The sequence below is a fragment of the Symphalangus syndactylus genome, chromosome 16 (genome assembly GCF_028878055.3).
Source record: "Symphalangus syndactylus isolate Jambi chromosome 16, NHGRI_mSymSyn1-v2.1_pri, whole genome shotgun sequence".
Taxonomy (NCBI): domain Eukaryota; kingdom Metazoa; phylum Chordata; class Mammalia; order Primates; family Hylobatidae; genus Symphalangus; species Symphalangus syndactylus.
In genome coordinates, this window is record NC_072438.2 from 81,812,749 (window position 1) to 81,839,635 (window position 26,887).

Below are 26,887 nucleotides of genomic sequence, written 5' to 3' on the forward strand. Positions count from 1 at the left end.
AATTTGCAGGATTTACTGGCTGGATGCCAGTCCTATCCTAAGGCACTTAAAAATGCTCGTGACAATGCTGTTCATTCATTATGCGAATACAAAAACCGTGCAAAAAAAGCCTGGAACTCAGCTCACGGATAATTGCTTCTTTATTTTCCTGAATGCTTCTTTGCTAGCATAGCCAAATTTAACATCCTGGTTTCTCTTTAGCTGGTTACAATCTAACTGTTCCCTGAACAATGTCTTTCTAGCTGTACCCAGGAAATGTAGACTTTGCCACTTCAACTCCATTGGACTAGCACTGCCATGCAAGAATATTTTAATTTTAATAATTTCTTTTGATTATTTTGATGCTTTCCTTATGAAACCAAATATTTCTTTTTTTATTATACTTTAAGTTCTAGGGTACATGTGCACAACGTGCAGGTTTGATACATAGGTATACATGTGCCATGTTGGTTTGCTGCACCCATTAACTCATCATTTACATTAGATATTTCTCCTAATGCTATTCCTCCCCCTGCCTCCCATCCCCCAACAGGACCTGAGTGTGATGTTCCCTACCCTGTGTCCAGGTGTTCTCAGTGTTCAATTCCTACCTATGAGTGAGAACATGTGGTGTTTAAAACCAAATATTTCTATTAGACGTCTATCACTTTCTGTAGAATTGATTAATCTTCATAGAAAATGTATTTTTAAAGCAAAACCTGTTAAGTCAGTTTTCCATTTTGGGTACATATATATATATTTAAAACATTCTTATTTACTTTCCCTATTTCGTTGATATTTTGCACATAATTATTTTCATCAGGATATTGAAAATTAAAATATAATACTTGATTCTTCTATTAATTTTACTCAATATAACATTTCGACAATTTTACATAAGTTATTGTGGGTTTGCTCTTCTAGATGTTATTCTGTCAAGGCTCATTGTCCCAGGTAAAAACATTTGCAGATTTATATTTTGTAAAAATATTTTATTCTATCATCAGTCTTGAACAATAAAAAAATTCCAAATGCAATATTAAACCTTTTCATTCGTATTTATTCTTTGGATACGATAATCTCTGTTTTCACAGATAACCAGAAGGACAACTACATCCTTTATCTTCAACATGTTGCCATATACCCACCATAATCTGCTGAGTTTTAAGAGTACTCTTTTCCTGTACTGCTCAGTTACATTTATATTGTATCTTTTTTGACATTTTCAAGCCACATGTGCTTCCTCAAGTAGTTTATTATGGTCATAGTTACTAATTATTATTGCATCTATATTTTAATAATGGATAATGCTATTTGTGATGATGCAGTCCAGCAGTACTTTTCACTATGAATTCAATAAGAAATTATTTCTTAAATATTACATAAAAAACTATTTTATGTTTTTCTCATAAGATAGAGTTTTTGTAATTCACTTATTTTGGTGCCCATTTAAGTCATCAATATAGATGTGATTATTTTATATACTTTGTTTTAATGAGTCATACAATTACCAGCAGAAGAAAGATAAAATTGTTAGTGTCAAAGCATGATGGCTAAATGTCCTTTGGGTGAAAATACGAATGTTAAAATATTAATTGTGATCTGAAGCCATAAAACTTTCTACTAACAATGCAGTTTGTCAATTTATGTGCTTTAGTAGGAGTATTTTGAAGCAAAAAGTATGACTCAAAAGACATTTTATAGTTTTGGATTTGGTGAGGATGCTTTCTTAAAATCTTTTAAATTTATGTGAGAAAGCTATCCACTAGTTTTTATTCAAGAATTCTTCAAGACAAACATTAATTAACATGTTCGAGACTTGTTGAGAACATGATTGGAAAATGCTGTCGCTGAACAAAAGGGCCTTAGGGCATTGGCTCTGTGATAATCCTTCCTTCTAGGAAAAATGGAATGAAACTTGTCACTCTTTTTTTCTGATACAAGATGCTGCAAATATCTCCAGACAATTCAACCCTGGAGAGACAATTTGTACATGTTTCAATAAAGTAGAGTGAATGAAAATTTATTATTCTTGGTGACATTCTTACAATATATTTGTTCTGACCTGAATAATCACACTTGATACTTTGATGTTTCTAATTTTTAATAGCAAAAAAATCTCAGTGACTTGTACAAGGAAAATGTGTTATAATTATATAGCATCACTGTCCATAATGTCTGCCCCAGTGTAAGTGATTAAAAATAAAATACTTCTTTCCTTTGAAGCTGTCATCATATTCTGCTTCACTGGGTCGGGGAGGCAGATGCCTTTTTATTGGGCACCTTAACTCAATTCTAATGATATAAGATGTTACTTATCTGCTAGTTCTAGTTTTTAAGGTTTTTTTGTTTTTTTTTTACCTAGACAATCCCTTATTACTCCAATCCTCTGTTAGAGTTAATTATTTTAAATATAAAATTCTCCCTGTGCAAACTATTTTATGGTTTCGCTCTGCTGATAGGACCTTTATTGATAGAGTAGAACATCATAATTTATTGAAAGGAAGAACTACAACCAGTAACAATATTGGATAGCAGGTATTTGATACTGAGGTAAGTAGTCTCTAAACATGGCAACCGACAATTCCTTCCATCCTGGTACACTCATGCCCTTCCTCAGATAACATATGAATTTATTTATATTATCCTTTATTTTGGAAGAAATTATGTCTGGATTTGATAGATATAATGTGACAGAAGAGAGCACTGTCATGGAACCCAGAAGACATGCCGTTTGGAAGCCAGGCTAGACTACTGAACAATTAAAGACTAGATGGAGAGAGACAGAGAGTGAAAAATCATCTCCCAAACAGTCTTTCAGTCTAGTGGAATTATGTTCAAAGACTCCAAGTGAGACCAGCAGAACTTCAAAACTGACCCTGGGTAACTCGAAGGATCATAATTAATAGTAAGTTATTATACTGGAATGTTCTGTAAAACAGAAACAAATGACTCAAACAGTAACCTAGAAATCATGGGTAAATGTGGATATTACTGTTCTCAGAGACTTGAGCAGGCAGGAACAAGACAATCAGCCTTCTCACAGACCAGACACTCACCCTCCTTTCTTCTTCAAGAAATATCTGTCTTGAAGAGTTTATGTAAATACCCAAAATCCTACAATAAGTTCTATTACTCACCTGGTACACCAATAATTAGTTAAAATATATTGCCAGTTTCCTGTAGGCATGGCAGGTGGCATGCTAATCTGCTGGTTATAAAATTAAACAAGATACACAGATAAACTGAATAGGGTTGAATTAGGGGCTTTGGAAGACCTCAGTAAGGATGCTCCCACCATGGCAATACAGCTCATTAAGAGAGTAAGTGCCCAAGGCTGGTTATAATGAGTAGTGAAACAGCAAGAACACGATGTCCCAATTTGTAAATGTAATGGTGCTGCACCCATGGAAAACCTTTAATATTTTAGAAAGTTAATGAAAGAAATCCCTATGCTATACTCATCACCTTGATTCAATTATTAAATGCCCAAGATGATTCACCTCTCACTGAAATTGAAATAAATTTGTTTTCTTAAATACACCTTCCTTGCACCTTTTAAAGAAGGCAAAGCTAAAGCTGAGAAAGTTCACAGGAATTGGGTAATGAAGAATTTGCTCAGCTAGCGTGACAGTCACATAGTCTAGATGGAGACTAGTGTCTGCTCAGGAGTCATTAGTTTAGGAGCTCCAGGCATCAGGTCTTGATTGGCACATGTGATCACTTCTGCTTACAACAGCAGCTATAGTGGAGTAGCCTACAGGGACCACAACAGCCACATTGGTGATTACTCCTCCTAAAAGCAAGAGGCTAAATGGAAGAAAACAAAAGAGGTTGCTATGTGTTTGTGTCCCTAAGAAAAAGATATGTTCTAGTACTAACCCTAAGTACCTCAAAATGTGAACATACTTGGAAATAAGATATTTGCAGATGCAATGAATTAAATTAGAATGAGGTCATATTGAATCAGGCTAGTTTCCTAATCCGAGAAGCCTGGGTCTTTAAAGAAAGCAGAGACACAGGCTCTGTGAAGACTGAGGATTGGATTGATGTCTCTACAAATTGTGGAATGTAAAATAGTGCCAGCCAACTACCAGAAGCCAGGTAGAGCCAGGAAAAGATTCCCTTATGTTTCAGTGTGAGCATGGCCCTGCAGATACTTTGATTTCGGACTTCTAGTATCCTGAACTGCTGGACAATAAAATTTTTTTAAGCCACCTAGTTTGTAGTACTTTCTTACAGCAGCCCTAGGGAACTTAATACAAAGGTCAATCTCTGCCTGTACAACATAAACAAGAATAATTACAATCCCCAGCCCCCCAATCCCCACACACACACACACACACCCTACAGAACAAGAACAGCAGCAACAACAACAAAAATGAAATGTACCTTCTTTTGATTTATCCTCATGTCTATTCCTTGAGAACAATCACATAAAAATATTTTCACAGAAGCTATAACTCTACGTCCAAGTCCAAAGGACCCTAAGAAACATTAGTATACCAAAAATTGAGGAGCTTTTGAAAGTAGTGATTATATAAATAATAAAGAATCTTAAGGAGAAAGAAGTTGAAGCTGCAGAATTTTATCAAGTGTCCATGTTAGACATAAAGAACTAAGGCAATGAAGCTTTCCCCATTCCTTCAACTCCTACTGATAATTTGTTTTTTATAATTCTAGGGAAAGGATTCTGAAAAGGACAAAAAGAAGCAGTTCAGGAACTTCATTATAAATCATAATCATGAAATTATAATGCAATATTTTAAGGAAGACATGTAATGTTTTAATTCTAATATGGAAATCAGAGGGGTAGGTTATATACAACGCCAATAATCATCCCAATTATGGTCTCAGTTTGGCTGGTACAAAAGTCAGATGGGTTCTGGCAATTATTTGTAGAATATAAATAGAATTATTTATAGATTTTAAAAAAAGGTTACAGCAATTAGATGAAAACTGTGACCATATTTCTACATTGAAAGATGATTTTTAATTTCTGCTGATTGGTATGCAGCCATTGCTTTGGGTTATGTGATCTTACGAGTCACTGTTAATGCTGGATATCAAGAGCAATTTGTTTTTCCCTTTTATGGCCAGAAGTTTGATTTAGTGTTTTTCCAGCCACCTGGATATTTAAATTATCTGGCATGATATCATAATCCACTAAAATGAGCTTTAAACAGATGGCCTCAACCTAACTCAAATGCTAAAGTTGCTCATTACATTGGTGCTGTATTAACAGCAGTAATTGTGAAAAAATTGTGTGATGCTCTGTCTTTATTGATTTTATTGCAAAAAAGGGTGTGTTATTACATAGAAAATCATATAGAGGGCTTCCCAGACAGTACAGTCCCAGTTATCAGGGACAAATATGCTCAAGACTAGACAGAAACTATTATCCTTGAGCCCCCTAAATACCAAAACTAATACTTAGAAAGAAACTTTCTAATATATTTTTAGGAGCAGCATTTATCACATCTAGTGTGATCATGCCTCTTAATATGGTTGCTTTAAAATTTTTTAAAAAAATTTTTAGATAGTATCTCATTCTATCACCCAGGCTGGTCTGCAGTGGTGCAATCATGGCTCACTGAAGCCACAACCTCCTGGACTTAAGCGATCCTCCCCCCTCAGCCTCCTGAGTAGCTGGGACTAAAGGCACATGCCACTATACCCAGCTAATTATTTAAATTTTTTATAGAGCTGGTGTCTTCCTATGTTGCCCAGGCTAGTCTCGAACTCCTGGGCTCAAGCGGTCCTCTTGCCTCGGCCTCCCAAAAAGCTGGGATTACAGGCCTTTTTATAAGATTAATAAAATGTGTCAAAATCATTTCAGTTATGAGCTATGTGGGGTCTTAAGATAACAGGATGCCTCCCAACTTTTGTGTTCATTTATTCATGTATTCAACAAGTATAAGCACTTACTTAATGCAAGCACTGGTCTAGAAACCAGGATCATAATAATGAAAAATTAAAAAGATATCCTCAAGGAGGTTATATTCCAGTTGAAGACAGACAATACATTTTTTAAAGTATAAATGCATTACATATCACAGGATAATGAACACCAAAGATAAAAATAAAGCAAGGGATAGAATTAGGATGTAATAAGAAAGATACATGGCTTACTAATAGAGAATTGTCAGGAATGGTTGCACTTACAACTGGTATTTAAATAGAGATATCACAGTGGCCAGAAAGGCTACAGTGGAATGGAATGAATGGGGTGACCAGAAAATGAAAACTTCAATATGAATAGATGTGGAACACACAGGATAGGACAAAGTATGGATCCACAACTTGCCATTACTTCCCTTGATATTGGCTAGTCTCCCAGTACAGCACTGGCAGATATCACTATTGCTACCTCTTGATATCCTAGGAACTTTGTAGTCATCCTCAGAAATGTTGCCAAGCTCATGGATTGCTTTACTAACATTGCTTCCCAGATCTTTGCAAATGACGAATCAGCCTTGTAGGGGAACATAGAATTGAAAATCGTTTTCATAGCATGTATATGCATCCTAAAGTGTTAAAATTATTGAAACATATCCCTAGTCAGGAGCCAATGTATTATACTATTGTTCTGGTCATTGGCCTTTCAAAAACTGGAATTATCTATCTAAATCTCTGTGAACAGCTCCTTCTAGGCTTACTTGGCTGACATGTGTGACAAAGTTGAAACCCTTGGTTCCTATGTAGATTTTGTGGGTGAAAAATTTCATATTAAATCAACACTTGATGCTCTGACAAAGCCAAAAGCTTTTTATGAACAGTCAGATCCACAGATACAGTCCAAAGTATGCACGAGTGGGTTGCCCAAGGATGAAGAACTGCTATTCAGTATCTTTAAAATCCAATTTAGAAGTTTCTTCATGTATCAAAAAACAGTTTCAAGGTACCAAAGATGGCAACAGAGTTGATTGTCTTCTATGGGTGTATAGTTGGTTAATGCCTGGGACCCATGTCTGTATAGGGTATTTTGGGAAAGGTATTAATATTACATAAATATATACAATAATCTGGTTGATTTTCCTATTTATAATTTAGATTGTTATTTTCAGACAGGTTGCTGCTACTTCTCAAAGTATAAATAAGCATGTGAGGTGTTGCATAAACGTTAAATACCTTAATTTCACCATGCCATAATATACACATATGTCAAGACGTCATGTCACACATCATAAATATATACAATTTTTGCTGATAAATTAAAACTATTTTAAGTCAACTGTATGATTTTATTCATGGCTATTTCTCTTAGACCTAACAAGGCTTTTAGCAAACATTTGTTGAATGCATGGCTAGAACAAAAAAAAATTAATTAATGATCGCATTCATTTTCTACTTTTTCCTTATGTAGTAAATTGCTTTGTTTTATTTTCCCGTGACTTCCCTTCATATCTCTTGGCAGAGAAACCTCAAAACTTTGTCTCCAGTAATCATTGTCCTGAAGTCCAATACTATATTTCTAATAGCCCATTTGGCAAATATAATACATTTCTCTATGAAATGCAGAAAGCAATTACAACAAAATCAAAAATTGACAAATGGGATCTGATTAAAGAGGTTATGAATAGCAAAAGAAACTATCAACTAAGCCAACCTACAGAATGGGGGAAAATTTTTGCAAACTATGCATCTAACAAATGTCTAATATCCAGTATCTATAAGGAACTTAAAGAAATTTACAAGAGAAGACAAACAACTACATTAAAAAGTAGAAAAAGGACATGAACAGATAATTTTCAAAAGAAGACATGCATGCAGCAAACAGTCATATGAAAAAAAAAAGTTCAAGATCACTAATCATTACAGAAATGCAAATTTCACAGCAGTCAGATGACTATTATTAAAAAGTCAAAAAATAACAGATCTTGTGGAGGTTGTGGAGAAAAAGGAACACTTATACACTTTTGGTGGGAGTGTAAATTAGGTCAACCATTGTGGAAGACACTGTGGCAATTCCTAAAAGACTTAAAGGCAGAAATACCATTCGACCCAGCAATCCCATTACTAGATATATACCCAAAGGAATATAAATTGTTCCATTATAAAGACACAGGAACTTGTATGGTCATTGCAGCCCTATTCACAATAGCAAAGACACAGAATCAACATAATGCCCATCAGTGATCAGTAGATAAAGAAAATGGGATACACATAAACCATGAAATACTACCCAGTCATTAAAAAAAAAAAATGAGATCACATCCTTTGCAGGGACATGGATGGAGCTGGAGGCCATTATCCTTAGCAAACTAATGTAAGAAGAGAAAACCAAATACCACATGTTCTCACTTATAAGTGGGAGCTAAATAATGAAAACACATGGATACATAGAGGGAAACAACACACGCTGGGGTCTGTTGGAAAGCGGAGGGTGGGAGGAGGGAGAGAGTCAGGAAAAATAACTAATGGGTACTAGGTTTAATATCTGGGTGATGAAATAATCTGTACAACAAACCCCCATTACACGAGTTTACCTATATAACAAACATGTAACCCTGAACTTAAAGGTTAAAAAAATACATAAAATGTACTGATGAATGCTAAAAAATAAAATAAAATTCTAAATCCATGTATTTTAAAATGAAAATTTGAATGACAAATTAAAATAATTATATTTTTCCAAACTTTCCTCAGTATAAGTTTCTGTAAATTCAAAATATGCATTCTGTTTTTGAAAAAAATCTCATGTAGTACATTGTTTTCCTCATTGCTTAAAACACGTTTGTAGGAGGAATATAATGATATCATAAACCACTTAACTTTCATTTATTGGGATAATTAACATTTCAAAATAATTAGTTTTAGATGTGGTTTATGGGAAATAAGCTTTCAAGAATGGCCTGAAACTTTATCTATTTGGACATTTTGTCATAGCATTTTAATAAAGAAACAGACTGATTTTAAATGATAGTTGTAATTTTCAGTTTCAGTTCTGAAAAGCAGGGTTTTATAATCTATTTTTCCAAGTCATATATCTGAAATACGATCTCCATTTTTATTTGCATTTGGTTTATATACTAAGTATAAAAAGTTTGCTTTTGCTTACATAAAAACATTAAGGAAAATTAAATCATATACATCAAATGTTAAAATAAAAAATTTAAATGTTTTTACATATTATAATAGTATTACAATATAGAATTAAGAAGCCATATAAGAATATTTTGTAACATGCTCATATAAAATACTGACTTTAAAATTAACATCATGTAAAAATGATAAAGACATATAAAAATTCCTTCCAAATTTGGTAAGATTTCATACTACTATAATATACCAAAAATCAGGAAATTTTTGCTATAAGTAAAATTAGATAATGTAATTATTTATACTTTAGAAAAATCTATCTTAGTGCATGTGTGAATGCATCTCTAGATAGATAAGAAATGTATTGTAATTTTTGAGACCAGGTAAAATATAAGCCTGAATTATGACACTACAGTGACAATGGGGCTGATTCAATATATAACATCTTCAGAAGGCAGGACCTTTAATATTACAGTAATGACTAGCTGTAGCTTTAGGGGGAAAGCTGTAGCTTTAGGGGGAAAGCTGTAGCTTTAGGCGGAAAGCTGTAGCTTTAGGCGGAAAGCTGTAGCTTTAGGGAGAAAGATTCTAGAATGTCTTGCATTTTTGCTTCTTTAACTGGACTTATTGTATTCTCACTCACTCAAATAATCCATGACTCAGAATGTTTAGAGAGGACCCTGTATCATTGTAGAAGGAAGGGAGGAGAAAGAGCTAGAAATAGATGAACTATTATGAATTTAGCTCTGAACTTGTTGAGTTAGAGATTCTATGAGACATCAGGTTGTAGTTGACAAATGCGTGTGTAGGAAGTCAAGCTTGGGATAGAGAATTGGGAGTTATGGTGGTCATTAATATTGTTTTCTGGGTACCATGCTGTGCTAATTATTTTATATTTATTATTTCTTTTAATCTTCCAAATGGATTCAGATGTTAAACTCTATTTTCCCATTTGAGGGATGAATTCTCAGACGGACATGGATATAAATTGTGTTTCCCAAAGTTGCAAAGTTGAGTGGTAAATGGCAGCACTTCAAGTTCTGGTCTATCTTATGCAAATTCTGTGTGAGTACCCCCTGCAATATACTGATCACATTTAGTAGCACGAAGACATGAAGAGATGAAATTAGCTCTGGGAAACCTCAACATTTAAAATGCAGAAAGAAACATCTGCAAAGAAGACAGAATGTTAGGGGGAAACCCAAGAAAGAGAAAAGTCTGGAGAAAAAAGTGGAGTGGCAAATATGTGCAATTTTTCAGTGAGCTTGATTTTGAACACCAAAAATAAAAAAGAGCAAAATAATGAGAATATATTGCAGAGAATGAACACAATGGCCACGGATGACTATGTTACAAGTTGAGTCTTCAATTATGACATAAAATGTGATAGAAGATTATCAAAAATGTTTTACTCTTTCAAGTAAGTTGCAAGTGTCCTCTGGTGAGAGACAGTTCTCATCGGTCAGAACAGTAAGCATTCTACAAGTGACAGCCTTCTATTTTTGTTAAAAGTGAATACATTCTGTTTTTGAATAAGGTAGGGTAGAAATAAACACAGGTGATAATACTTTATTCTAAATTTTCTAATGTTTGCTCAAAAGATTGCAACTGTGTGTGGCCAAAAGCTTAGGGATACAATGATGTCTATTATAGACATATCTGATTCTCTGGCTCAAAAGCCAACTTTTTCTAATATTACACACTGAAAAGAAAGGATCCTTATTGCTATAATTTTTTTTTCTTTTTCATAGGCACAATCAGGTGCAACATAAAAGGAATTTCTCTTCTGCTAAAAATGGTCTAGTATTACTTTAATGTAAAATGTTTCATGGAGGGTGACAAAGAAAATTTAACAGATTGAAATTTGAGAAATATACTGCTGTAAATGAGAAGTCTTGATATACTAAGAACTCAGAGAGCAATGATGAATTTCAATCTTTACTTTCTGTTTTTATTTTATCTCTGATTCTATAAGTTCAAGTATCAAGCTTTTCCTAATAACAGCTCCTAGTACTTACTGGGAATTTAACTCTCTTATGTATTCTTTATTTTTTATATATCCATGTTTAACTTTTTTATTTTATTAAGACAATTAATAAATGTAAAAATCCATACATTTTTGGTGATGCTTTGGTATATGTATACATATGAAAAATTAAATCAAAATTAAATCAAGCTAAGTAACATAACCATAACCTTACATATTTATCTCTTTTGCTGTGAGAACATTCAAGATCTACTTATTTACCAATTTTCAAGAATACAATGCATTGTTATTAAATCTAGTCACCATGCAATACAATAGATATCCAGAACGTATTCCTCCTATCTGACTGAAGATGTTTACCCTTTGTCCAAAATCTCTGTATTTCCACCCCCGTTCCCAAGATCCACCAACCACCATTCTGTATCCATGTGTTTTCATCATTTAGCACCATTGTGTCTGCTGCCTGTATGGATTCAACTTTTTTATATTCCACATATAAGTGAGATCAGGCAATATTAGTCTTTCTGTTCCTGGCTTATTTACATAGCATAATGTCCTTCAGGTTTCTCCATGCTGTTGCAAATAACAAGGTTTCTGTCTCTTTTAATTCCATTGAGTGAGTGTGTGTGTGTGTGTGTGTGTGTGTGTATCACATTTTCTTTTTCCATTCATTTGTTGATGGACACTTAGGTTGATTTTATAAATTGGCTATTGTGAATAATGCTGCAATGAACATGGAAATGGAGGTATCTCTTCAGCAAATGGATTTATTTTCCTTTGAACATATACTCAGGAGGATTTCTGGATCATATTATAGTTCTAGTTTTGATGTTTTGAAGAAGCTTTATACTGCTTTCCATAAATGCTAGACTAATTTGCAATCCCACCAACAGTATACAAGGTTTCTCTTTTCTTCTACATCAATACTTGTTTTCTTTCATCTTTTTGATAATAGCCATTCTAACAGGTGTGAGGTGATATCTCATTGTGGTTTTAATTTGCATTTCTCTGATAAATAACGATGTTAAGTATATTTTTATATATCTGTTGGCCATCTGTGGGTCTTCTTTTGAGAAATGTCTATTCTGATTCTTTGCCCATTTTTTAATCAGGGCATTTGGGAGTTTTATTTGCTATTAGAGTGTGATTTGCAAATACATTCTTCAGTTCCCTAGATTGTCTTTTCACTCTGCTGTTTCCTTTGCTGTACAGAACTTTTGAGTTTTATTTAATTCCATTGGACTACTTTTGCTTTTGTTGCCTGTGCTTTTTGGGTCATGCCTCCCCCCAAAATATTACTCAGACCAATTTTCCGGAAGTCTTCCTGTATTCCATTAGTGATTTCATAGTTTCAGGTCTTAGGTCTTGTCCATTTGGGGTTGATTTTTGTAAATGGTATGAGATAAGGGACTGTCCTTTCCCTACTGTAGATTTTTGGTAACTTTATCAAAGGTCATTTCACCATAAATAAGTGGATTTATTTAAGAGGCTTCTTCTCTCATATTGGTCTATATATCTGCATTTTGCCAGTAGAATGCTGCTTACATTGTTACACTTTTGTACTAAATTTTGAGATCAGGTAGTGTGATGTCTTTAGCTTTTTTCTATTTATTCAACAGTGATTTCGCTATTTAGAGTGTTTAGTGGTTTCATACAATTTTGGAATTTAGGTTTTTTCTATTTCTGTGAAAAAATGGAATTTTAATAAGGGTTACATGGACTCTGCAGATTACTTTGAGTATTTATGGCATTTTAACAATATTAATTTTCCCACTCATGAACATGAGATCTCTTTCCATTTATTTGTGTTCTCTTCATTTTCTTCTATCAGTGTTTTATAGTTTTCAGTGTACAGATCTTTCCCCTCCTTGGTTAAAATTTGTTCCTAAGAATTTTTAAATACTACTGTAAATGGGATTGCTTTCTTGATATCTTTTTCAGATAGTTTGTTGTTAGTGTATGGAAACACTACTGAAACTTTTCTGTTAATTTTGTATCCTCTACCTTTACTGAATTTATTAGTTCTAACAGTATTTTTTTGGTGGTGTCTTTAGGGTTTTCTATATAAGATCATGTTATCTGCAAACAAGGACAATTTAACTGCTTCCTTTCCAACCTGGATGCCCTTTATTTCCTTTTCTTGCTTGATGGCTCTGGCTAGGACGTTCAGTAATACGCTGAATAGTAATGGCATCAGCAAGTACTCTTGTCGAGTTTCTAATCTTAGAAAAAGCTTTCAATTTTTCATCTTTGAGTGTGATGTTAACTTTGGGTTTATAATATACGGCTTTTATTATATTGAGATAGATTACTTCTATACCTAATTTGGTGACAGTTTTTATCATGAAAAAATGCTAAATGTTGTCAAATGCCTTTTCTGCATGTAGTAAGATGATCATTTTGGTTTTGTTCTTTGTTCTCTCAATGTGATGTACCACATTTACTGATTTGCATAAATGGTAACATCCTTGCATTCTAGTGATAAATCCCACTTTACGTTGAAAGATATTTTAATGTGCGTTTGAATTCAGTTTGTTAGTATTTTGTGGGCAAGTTTTAGAACTATGTTCATCAGGGATATTGATTGGCCAGTAGTAGTTGACTTTTTTTCTTGTAATGTCCTTGTCTGCCTTTCATATTAGGGAAATTCTGGTCTCATAAGATGAGTTAGAAAGTGTTCTCTCTTCTTCAATTTTTTGGAAGAGTTTGAGAAGGACCAATATTAATTCTTCCTTAATTGTTTCATAGAATTCAGTAGTGAAGGCATCAGGGTCCTAGACTTTACTTTGATGGAAGATTTTTATTGCTGATTTAGTCTAGTTACTTGTTATTGCTCTGTTCATCTTTTTTATTTCTTAATGATTCAGTCTTGGTAAGATACTTTCTACAACTTTATGCATTTCTTCTATATTATCCAATTTATTGGTATATAATTGTTCATACCAGTCTTTTATGGTTCTGTATATTTCTGTGGTATCAATTGTAGTGTCACCTTTTTCATTTCTGATTTTATTTCTTTGGGTCTTCTCTTTTTATTTCTTAATAGTCTAGCTAAGGGTTTTTCAGTATTGTTTATTTTTTCAAAAAATCAACTTTTAATTAATTTTATTGTCTTTCTAGTCTCTGTTTCACTTACTTTTGCTCTGATCATTGTTGTTTTTTTCCTCCTACTAACTCTGGGTCTACTTTGTTCTTCCTCTTCTAGTTCCTTGAATTGTACCGTCAGGTTATTTGAGAGCTCTCTACTTTTTTAATGTAAGCATTTAATGTATTGGGTATTTATTTATTTATTTATTTTGAGATGGAATCTCACTTGGCCACCCAGGCTGGAGTGCAGTGGCTCAATCTCAGCTCACTGCAACCTCCGCCTCTGAGGTTCAAGCAATTCTCCTGCCTCAGCCTCCCCAGTAGCTGGGACTACAGGTGCTCACCACCATGCCCGGCTAATTTTTGTATTTTTAGTAGAGATGCTGTTTTGTCATGTTGTCAAGGCTGGTCTTGAGCTTCTGACCTCAGGCTATCTGCCTGTCTTGGCCTCCCAAGGTAATGGGATTGCAGGTGTGAGTCACTGTGCCCGGCTTATTGTTATAAACCTCCCCTTTAGAATGGCTTTTGCTGCATCCTATGTTTCAGTATGCTCGTTTCCTTTTTTGTTGACCTCAAGATACTTCAAAATTTTTTTTACTTTCTTCTTTGACCTACTGGTTGTTCAGGAGTTTATAGTTTAATTTCCATGTATTTGTAAATTTTCTAAAATTATCTCCTTTTATTTCTTTCTACTTTCATACCTCTGTGTCAGAAAAAATACTTGATGTGATTTCGATCTTCTTAAATTTGTTGACTGATTTTGTAATCTAATATTCAATCTATCCTGGAGAATATTCCATTACACTTGAGAAGAATGAATATTCTACTGCTGTTGGATAGAATGTGTATATGTCTGTTAGGTCTATTTGTTCTAAAGTGTAATTTAAGTCCACTATTTTCTTATTGATTTTCTGTCTGGATGATCTATCGCTCTTTAAAATGGGGTATGAGAATTCCTACTATAACTGTATTTCAGCTTATCTCTCCCATTGTATCTGTTAATATTTGTTTTATACATTTAGCTGCTCCAATATTGGGTGCATATATATTTACATTTGTTATATCCTCTTCATGAATTAACCCCTTTATTTTTACATAATTATTTTCCTTGTTTCTTTACAGTTTTTGATCTAAAGTCTACATTGTCAAATATAAGTATAACTTCCCCCACAGTATTTCAGCTTCCATTTGCATGAAATATCTTTTTCCATCCCTTCATTTCCAGTCTATGTGTTTCTTATGGGTAAAGTGAGACTTTTGTAAACAGCATATATTTGGGTCTTATTTTCCTTTTTTATATATCCATTCAGTCACTGTATGTCTTTTGTTGTACTTACTAGTGAGTATTGTACTTTCATGTTACTAATTATCATCCATTTTTTTCATCTTGAAAAAGTCCCATTAGCATTTCTTGAAAGGCATATCCAGTGATGACGACCTTCCTCAGCTTTATTTGTCTGTGACTTTTTTTCTCCTTCATTTCAGAAGGACATCTTTGTGAGTTAATCTTTCTTGGCAAAATAACCACATTCTTGTTCCCTTTCATCACTTCGATTAGATAATCCCACTGTTTTCTGGCCTGCGAAGTTTCTGCTGAGAAATCCACTAATTGCCTTATAGAGGATCTCTCATATGTGAATAACTGTTTTTCTCTTGCTGCTTTCAATATTATTTCTTTGTCTTTGATTTTTTATAGTTCGACTGTAATATGTCTTGGTACATCATTCTTTGGATTGTACATAATTGAGGCATTTAAGCCTCCTGTGGCTAGGTATTTATATCTTTCTGCAGACATGAAATGCTTTAAGTCAGTGTCTCCTTAAATATGCATTCCATCCATTCCATCTATTCTCTCCTTCTTTTTAAAATTCTATAATGTAAACGGTAGCTCTTGTGCTGTCTCATAAATCTCATAGGCTTTCTTCACTTCTTTCCATTCTTTTTTTTCCCTCTGACTGTATACTTTTAAATAATTGTCTTTAAGTTAACAGATTCTTTCTCCCACTTGATCAATTCTGCTGCTGACTGACTCTTTTTCACTTTATTCATTGTATTCTTCAGCTTCATAATTACTATTTGGTTCTTTTTGTATAATGCCAATCTCTCTGTTAAACGTTTTCTTGATGTTGTTTGTCAATTTGTGTTCACTTGTAGTGTGCTGAAATCCTTAAAACAATTATTTTGAATTATTTGTCTGACAATTCACATATCTTAATTTCTTTGGTGTAAATCACGGGAAAATTATTGTGTTCTTTTTGTGGTGTTGTTTCCTTGGTCTTCTATAGTTCTTGTTACCTTTCATTAACGTATGTACATTTCACCCCTTGCCAAATTTATGGATTGATTTTACACTGGAAAGACCTTCCCTACAGGTAAAAGTGATGGCACTGTCTAGGATGGGTGCAGAAGTTCTGACTGGTGAGAATGCAGTGGCCATAGTCTCTGTGAAGTTTATCAGCTATTGTTGGTGTCAGCAAAAACCCCAAGGATCTTTAACAGCCAAGGCTGTGGCTATCTGCACCAGTAACAAGGGCTTTTGGAATCTTTTTTTCTTCCACTGGGAAGTCATGGCTAAAGGAGTGTCTCTTGGCATTGGGTCTAGCTTGTGGTTGTGTTCCCCGTAGCACTGGCCACAGTGTCTAATGCACACCATCCTTGGAGTGGCCACAGACCTGAGGCCTGAAGCACAGGTCTGAAGGGACCTAAAAGGCCTGAAGAGACCAAGTTTCTAGGTCCAGAGTGGTGGATACACCAGTGTTTGTAACACAGACACCCCTGCCGCAACACTGGTAACAATGTGTGAAGCACAAGTGCTTGTGGAGCATCTGGGAAGCCAGAATCGAAAGTGTGAGCATGTGCTGAGTTACAGTGACTTGAAGCCAGGGAGGTGAACTAGCCCACAGCAACAATGACTCTGGCATCTGAGGTATGGTGCTCACAGTCCATCTCTAGAGCCAGTATATGCACTGCAGGCACATGAGGAGCTACAGTGGCTCCAGGGACTAGCTCCTTGTGATGATAGCTCAATTGTTAGCAAAGCAGACACTCACAGAAAGGTTGTAAAACTGCTCTCCGTAGTGTGGGTGCACAGAGCAACTGGGGCCCCAAGGCCTGGGAAAGTGTTAGCCCTATCAGTGGTGGCTTCTTTGTTTGAAGTATGAGTTCATGCAATGTGGCCACAGACCTGTGGTTTTGAATGTAGGCAAGCACAGAACATCTACGGACAAGTGTCTGGGGTGTGGGCTCCCACAGCGTGAATATAGCGCCAGGACTGGGGTGCATGCAGGGTTGAGAGGGGTACTAGTTTCTGCCCTGAGTTGCCACGACAGCAGTTCTTTTTTCAGTGGAGAGAACACAGCACTGTTTCCTTCTCAGGGGACTCTATGATGGAGATGGTTGTCTCAGTGATGAAAGCAGGCAGTGTCTTCTGCAGAGGTGAGCTCTAGGGACTGTGGTGGCAACCACTGTGTGACTGAGGCTGTCAGCTTACACACTTCTTTGTTCCCAGGGATCTCCATATATCTCAGGTATGACAATCTCCTTAGTGATCATTTGTGTGCTTATAAATATATATGTATAAATATGTTGTGTGTATATGTGTATATATACATGTACATATGTGTATTTATATATCTATATATATATATTGATTTTCTTCTTTATGGTTCAATATGGAAGGGTCAAATTTTCTATTAGCTATTAACATTCAATATTATTATGTTATAATATCTAAAGTAAGAAACAACTTTTGACCACTAAGATTATGTGTAGGTGTATCATGTATCACTATATATTAAGTATTACATATTTTAGAAGAAGTAGAGTGAGGGAAATCAGTTAGAAAGGTTTCTGTTGCAGGCACGCAATTGGTTCCTCTAAAAAAGGAAAACATATGTTTGTTTGTTTGTTTGTTTTTCTTGCTTTCATATGACCCAACTTTCATTACTACCAATGGAACTATAGTTTGAAGCCTATCAGTTTCAATTAGTTCACCTCAAACCCGGTCAGAGAAGACAGAATACAAAAAAAAAAAAAGGTTATTTCTCCTTTATGCCTCTGAAGACACATATCTTAGTTTATTTTCTGTTGCTATAACAGAATACCACAAACAGTGTAGCATTGTAAACAATAGAAGGTTATTTGGCTCACAGTTCTGGAGGCTGTCAATTTTAAGAGCATGGTTCTGGCATCTGGTGGGAACTTCGTGCCATGGTGAAAGGTTAAAGAGAAGGCAGAAACAAGCTCAATTGACAGAGAAAGCAAGAGAGGACAGGCTCCCTCTCTCTCTCTTTTTTTTTTTTTTTTTTTTTTTTTTTACTTTTTGTTGTTGTTGAGAAGGAGTTTTGCTCTTGTTGTCCAGGCTGGAGTGCAATGGCGTGATTACAGCTCACCGCAATGTCTGCCTCCCGAGTTTAAACGATTCTCCTGTCTCAACCTCCTGAGGAGCTGGGATTGTAAAGTCATTCACCACCACACCCAGCTAATTTTGTATTTTTTTTTTTTTTTAGTAGAGACGGGGTTTCACCATGTTGGTCAGGCTGGTCTCGAATTCCTGACCTCAGGTGATCTGCCTGCCTTGGCGTCCCAAAGTGCTGGGATTACCGGTTTGAGCCATCGCGCCTGGCCCAGGCTCTCTTTTATAACAATGCGCTTTTATGATAACTGACCTATTCCTGCAGTAACTATTATTCATTATTCATTAATCTAACGAATTATTATTAATTAATCTAATGAACTATTATTCATTAATCCATTCATGAGGACAGAGCCCTCATGACCCAATAACCTTTTATTAGGCCCCACCTCCCAATACTTGGGATTTGCATTGGGGATTAAGTTTCCAACACGTGATTTTCACGGTGGGGGCACATTTAAAACCTAGAAACATATATCTTCAGAACTTTTAACCTTGAAAACAACCAAATTCTGTAAAACCTTTAAATATATATAAAAGATTATTGATATAAATTGATAAAAAATTATTTACTTCATTTGTTAACATGTCAATGTTTTTAAATTATTGATTCATTCAATAAATTTATTAATAAACACACATAGTGTATGTAACTAAATGTATGTTGACAAAATAAATTCTGTAGTTTAATATTATTTTATGTATAAAATGTTCCTTGAAGTCATGCAGGCCTTCTGTTTCTAAGATTCACCTTAGCAGTCCAGAAAAATCCTCATGAGTCAACAATAGGAATCTGTTGTTCAGTTGTAGAGTTTGAAATAAACAGTAATAAATAACGAAGTTTGTTGCTAACTGGATGGTATGTATTTTCTCATTTTTGTAAGACTATTGAAGTTCAAATCTTGTAGAGTTTGCTGTTACTATAAGATATCTTCATTGGGAAAAGCAGAGAAGAGCAACTGGGTTTTCATACAAATCGAACTAAAAATAAAACAAAATATTTTCCTCCCTTTGTGGATTGAAAGATTGCATGGGTGAAAATGATCAATTTTATTGACTCTAGTTTCCTATCTAAAGGTCTAGTTTCCCAGACCTTGCATCTATGATGTAATAGAACCTGTTAGAAAGGAAAAAAAAAGTTTCAAAGGTAAAGACAGCTGGCATTACATGGTGATTTATTGGAGTCTAGCTTACACACACTGTTTCCCTTACCGATGGTAACTGGTCTGTACTCCTGAGATTACTTTTGGTAACCTCTTAGTGACTTCTACTTGAGTTACAAAAATAACTTGGCTAAATTATTTGATAGTCTTTGTGTTGAAAATTTATTATTTCTTATAATATTTAAAGAACTGAAGGACATCTATATTTAGAAACACTAAAATCACTTCACAATAAACAACACTATATTTCACATACATTTAGGAGAAATTAAGAATTCACGTTTTCATAAGCTCCAGAGTGAAAGAAACTATTTATTTTGAAGAAAAGGGGACTGACCTGATGATCAGGAATAAAGCCAGGGGCAAAAAATTCAATCTTCATTTCTTCACATATTCAAAAGGGATTGCGCTAAAAATCTATCCTTTCACTTAACTATTATGTGAGTCTATGAAATATCAAGTAATTGTGATCCTTAGTTCTCTACAAATGTTTGAAATAAATCTGAGATTTAGTGTATTTTTTGAAGGTAAATTCTAATGAGGTACATATTATCTTTTCATTTAACTGAAGTAAAATTTATTTTATTAATAAAATATACTACTAGAATATTATTACTAAAGATGAAATTAAATGTGCTTTTTTTGTTTTTCAGTTCTTAAGTCTCTGAAATATAGCAGGAGTTCTAAATGAGGCAATAAAATTGGCACTACACCTCACAGTATTATTGTTCAGACTTAATTCCTGAAATAAAGCAATGATACATGAAATATATTCAATAATGTGCTCTAGTTTGTCTTTATATTGTATAAAAATAATCTGTTTGGGCTGAGCGCGGTGGCTCACCCCTGTGATCCCAGCACGTTGGGAGGCCGAGGCAGGTGGATCACTTGAGGTCAGGAGTTCCAGGCCAGCCTGGCCAACCTGGTAAAACCTCCTTGTTAGTAAGAATACAAAAATTAGCCAGACGTGGTGGCTTGTGCCTGTAGTCCCAGCTACTCGGGAGGCTGAGGCAGGAGAATAGCTTGAACCCAGGAGGCGGAGGTTGCAGAGAGCCAAGACTGTGCCACGGCACTCCAGCCTGGGTGACAGAGTGAGACTCCATCTCAAAATAATAATAATAATAATCTGTTTGCCTATTATTTTTAATAAGTCTGTGTGTATTTAATCCACTATATTGATGATTGAAGGGATATAAACATGATTCTATCACTAACTGAAAAAAGTTAATTTATAGACTTACTAATTAATTTTATTTCTTACAGAATGACTTATATGATATTTACTTTCAGAATTAAATGAGAATGTATTTTTAAAAATGTAAAAGATTTACTTTATTAAATAGTATATATTTGTTATCTTTGTTGTGTGACAGTTTGTTTATACACCCATTTAATTAAGCTTATTACTGCGTTTTTTTTTTTTTTTAGATATTCCTTATTCATGACCAATGTATTCTTGGCCTATCAGATCATAATTTTTTACTGTGAGTATGGATGCTTTCTAACAGTTCTAAAAAGTTCTGATTTATTTTGATACTGTTAAATGCACATACAGGTTTATGAATGTTGTATTTTAAATTATTTTAATAATAAGTTATTAATTGTATTACTATTTTGCTTCAATTTTGTTGATGGCCAATGTAGGAATAGAAACTCTGAGAGGCTATTTCTCAAAATATTGACTTTTTCAAAATCTATTTCCTTTGCAAAAACACACTTATTCTCTACATTGTGTCCACTTTGTACGCTTCGGTTTGAGTGATTTTCTTAATAACAAAGTTCACATGTTCACTGAATATCTACTCTGTGCCAGGGACTGCTGTTCTACATGCAATCAGTCATGTCAACAGACGTGTTTGCCTTCATGGAACTTGAATTCCAGTGAAGTAAACGAGAATAAATAGTTCAAACAATAAAAATTAGAATACACTTGATGACAATACCTGCACTAAAAAAGTCAGAGGAAGGAAACAGAAATACGTAATATGAGGTTGGAGACTCCAGAGTTTAAGTAGAGTGGCTAAGACTACACTGAAAAAAAAAAAACGACATTTAAGGAAAGACCCAAGAAGATGAGAGCTAAGGCAAGAGATAGCTAAGGCAAACCGCTCAACTTAAAGACACAAAAGAAGCCAAGACTGTAAGCTTTTGGGTCCTTTTTTAAGGGCCCAATGATAATACCGTATGCCAGAGTCACAGATTTAAGAGTCACACTAATAGACAAAAAAGGTAACTTCACCGATAAAATTAATATTGGAGAATATGGCTTAGTTTTTGCAAATTAAAGGCCAAATCAGTATTACTCAAAGTGTAGATAGAGCCAATGCCACTAAGAGAGTGCACGGCCAAGAGCAAACCAGAACACATTCTCTTAGCAGCTAACAGATTTCCAAAAGAGAAGAGAAGAGGGTGCTAACTCATGCATTTTAAGTCTCTTTTCCCCAAACAGCCACCAGAAAAGATAATGGGGCATGAAACCACAAGTGTTCTTTAGGAAGCTCCATCCCCTAAGAGCTCCATGAATAAACATGCCAAATTACATGACCAGAACATTTAACTTGTAATCTGATATCAACACACAGATTTATGGTCATTCTTACAATTTCTTCAAGAACAATAAGTAGCTGATTTTTTCACACAGACACTGTGATTTACAGAAATAAAAAGGAAGACAAAATAAACACTACTTATAGTCCACTCATAACGGTACGGAATTACACATAGAATTTAGGAACTTTATTATATTTAAATGTGTTTAAACATTTAACCAAATACAGTATGTTAATAACAAAATGAAGTATAAAATATAACTTTAATACTAGTTTCTAAAAAACTCAATTTTTAAATAATTTTTAAAACAATGTTAACTTTTCATATCTCTTGTCTCTATTTTCTATTATACTTCTAATCAATGTCCAAAAGTGTTTTCTTATATTTTTATTGGAATTTTCTTCTAAGTATCTGCTTTGAGTAAACCAGACTCCAGAATGCTACATCTTCTGTCCAGTCTGTACAAGTATATTATTAACATTTCCATGAAAAAATAAAACCAGTGTATTAGTCAGAGTTCCCTATGGAAACAGAATCAATGGGATATTGATATTGAAACAGAAACAGATTATAGCCCTTGGCTCACAGTTAAGGCCAAGAAGTTCAACAATCTGCCAACTGCAGGCTGGTGAAATAGAAAACGGTATGATCCAGCCCAAGTTCAAAGCCCCAAGAACCAGGATCTCTGGCATCTGAGGACAAACAGAGAGTGAATTCTCTCTTTTTCTACTATTTTGTTCTATTCAGGCTCTCAACAGGTTGAATGATGCCCACTCAACATATCTTTATTCAGTCTAACATTTGAAACCATCACAGACACACACAAAAATAATGTTTTTTCAGCTATCTTGGCATCCCTTAGCCAAGTCAATCTGACATATAATATTAATCATCACACCCAGTAATCACAGTTTAAGTCAGTTAACTAATACGTAACACAAGATGTGCTCTTACTGTATATGAAATGATGGGAAAAGACCAAAGATTATTTTAGCTTCACTGATGGAGTGAATATATGCTGTTATTAATGACTATTTTTTTGTTTATAGTTGTGCAAACATTTCTTATTTATATAGGAAAATATTTTTCAATAAAGTTTTATCTGAAATTGTTTTATATGACTAGGATAAATATAAGAAAATGTTGGTAATAATAACAATATATTAAACAACCTTGCTAATCTACCAAAAAACAAAACTAAACAAATAAATTTGGCCTTAAAGAAATGTACCCCAGATATGAAAGACTTCAGCGTAGAAAAAAAATAGCAATACTAAAGAAGAAATTGATGTCAATTATTTAGTGTCAGATTTGGTGTAGGTTATTGATAAAATATTTACTGTACTTTCTGATATGTTTACAATACTCTAAAATGTGGAGATTTAAAGTTCTATCTAGACTATGTTTTGAGTAATAAACATTTAAAAGTTATTCTAAATATGTTTATTTAAAGTTGACTTGAAAAACTGGCAATAGATGGTAACATTTTATGGCTTATTTTAGTTAATTTTGGTAATTTAAGAAAATTTTTAGACTTTGGGATAAGGTCTTCAGACATTACCTATTTTCTATGAATATAAAATAATATCTTTATAAAAATAAAGCTCACTTATCACATTTATAAGGTAACTTTACCAAATTGGAAATATTGAGAAAATAAACTTGTTTGTTCATTGATAGAGGAACTATCTAATAGATTTATGGTTTTGAAGTACCTTACATATAAATAGATATAGCACCTTAGTCTACATTGTCATTTAATTATTATTAACAATAATAACCACTTACCTTATTTTTCAACTAACATATAACAAGTATGGATATGTATTAATGATTGTAAGTCTATAAAGAATAATTAACCCCGAGGAAATAAATGAAATAAGAGACAGATGGAAATCAACGGATGAGACACAGAGTTGCTTGCCTTGTATTTGAAAATTTAATTTGGCAATGATACTTTTATTGTTGATGCCTAAATACATTTTTCTTTCTAGGGATTTGAATGTTCAATGAATAGTCAAGCAATAAATGATAAAAATAAAATATTATTGTTTCTCAAGCAAATGGATTATTTTCTTTAAAATACCTTCATTTTAATGAGGTAACTATAGGCATTCATATCTATTAGGCTCAGGAGGATTCTGGTCCACTTTTAATACACTGTTTGGTTAGAATTTTTTCCTCTCTTTAAATAATGACTTGAGAAAATTAGATTAAGTTCACTATGTTTCTTATCACCAGAAAAGGACATTTAAGGTAATTTCAGTTGATAGTTAAGAAGTTTTTCTTACTAAATATAAAATGTGAATAAACTCACATTATTCATTTTGTTCATGGGCCTCAGTAATTAAGGCAATTACCCAATTAACTATGTCAAAGTATTAATTCTCCACCCCTTGAGTCAGAGTTTAGATTTCTTTATGAGCTCCATTCAATGAAGACTAATGTCTCATATACTTCTTCCATTTGAGGCAATACATTGAGCATACAGTAATTGTCATCAGAGAGTTTATCATCTAAGAAAAATGATGAGCTAAAATCAGCAACATGAAATAATTTAATGCAAGCCAAATCCAATAGTTACCCTTGCAAATTAAATGCAGTTCATTGACAGCAGTGACTCTGATTGCATGAAAAAATGATTTGCTGTGAGCAATACTGATATTAGAAAAGTGTAATCAGGCCGGGCACGGTGGCTCACGCTTGTAATCCCAGCACTTTGGGAGGCCGAGGCGGGCGGATCACGAGGTCAGGAGATCGAGACCACGGTGAAACCCCGTCTCTACCAAAAATACAAAAAAATTAGCCGGGCGTGGTGGCGGGCGCCTGTAGTCCCAGCTACTCCGAGAGGCTGAGGCAGGAGAATGGCGTGAACCCGGGAGGCGGAGCTTGCAGTAAGCCGAGATTGCGCCACTGCACTCCAGCCTGGGCGACAGAGCGAGACTCCGTCTCAAAAAAAAAAAAAAAAAAAAAAAAGACAAAAAAAAAAGAAAAGTGTAATCTTCCTATTTATTCATTATGCCCCACATGGGAAGGGCATATGGTAACATAAGGTACTTAAATTTAAAATATCTAATAGTTTACATAGAAAGTGTTAGATATTTTCTAATTGCTTTATATAGTTACACTAATTGTATGGCATTCAACAAATTAGATCAGCAATACATGATTATTACCATTTTGGGGCACTTATTTCATGGTGACATTTTATATTTATTTGATAGAAAAAAATCAGGAAACACATCCAAGGAAGTTGAGATATTTATTGATATTTATACAAATATATAATTATAGAAATTATTCCTCAGGTGTTTTAGTAGAGTCTCATCATTGATACTGTCTAAATAATAAAAGAGTAGCTAATACTAGAAAAAAATTATGTTAACATATGTTATATTTATGATTGTCCCTTTTGCAGTCCAAAGTCATAAATAATTGAAGTATGTTTACAGCTGAGGAAGTATGCATATGTTAGTATATGCAAACATTATACTAATAGTTTATAATAATTTTTGAAAAGAGAAGATTATGGGATTTTTATCTCAATGAGAGTTTTACATTGCATTTATAGAACACAGAAGAAACACATGGAACCAACACATTTCAAAAATAATTATGTGTAATCATTACTAATAAATAACTTGAAGTATGATTTTAAGAGTAATTGCCATATGTTATATATATATATATGTTTTATATATATATATGTATATATAGTATACACCCTTATTATTTCTGGTGCTGGAATATTGTCTTCACCCGACAGAAAAGAGGAAAATTAGCCTTATTGTTTTAATACTGTTTTAAATTGTTTTAATGTTTAATAGTTAACTGTCTGCATTTAATAAATGTAACTCAGCTAAGATATATTGCAATTAAACAATGAATAGAGAAATTTTCATAAAATGTATTTTTATTTGTGATGTAATCCGAAAATGTAATATGCAATCAAGCTCTTACTTCCATTTAAATTTTTGCTGTTGAATTAAAAATAATTTAAAAGAATTCATTTTGGAAGGTAGGTAATGCTATTTTTAATGAGTAATTTGATATATCAATTACATAGTAATTTAAAGTATAGTGTGCTTTTGAGACATACTTCACCATGATCAAGTGGGTTTCATACCAGGGATGCAAGTATGGTTTAACACATGGAAGTCTATAAATGCGATACACCACTTAGATAGAATTCAAAACAAAAATCACAGGATCATCTCAATAGATGTAGAAAAAGCATTCGACAAAATCCAGCATCCTTTTATGATTAAAACTCTCAGCAAAATCAGCACACAAGGGACTTACCTTAATATAATAAAAGACATCTATGACAAGCCCGCAGCCAAAATAATATTGAATGGGGAATAGTTGAAAGCATTCCCTCTAAGAACTAGAACAAGACAAGGATGCCCACTCTCACAGCTCCTCTTCAACATAATATTGTAAGTCCTAGCTGGCGCAGTCAGACACGAGAAAGAAATAGAGGGCACCCAAATCGGTATAGAGGAAGCCAAACTGTCACTGTTTGCTGACAATATGGTCATTTATTTTAAAAACCCTAAGGACTCCTCCATAAGGCTCCTTGAACTCATAAAAGAATTCAGCAAAGTTTCCAGGTACAAGATTAATGTACACAAATCAGTAGCTCTTCTATACACCAACAGCAAC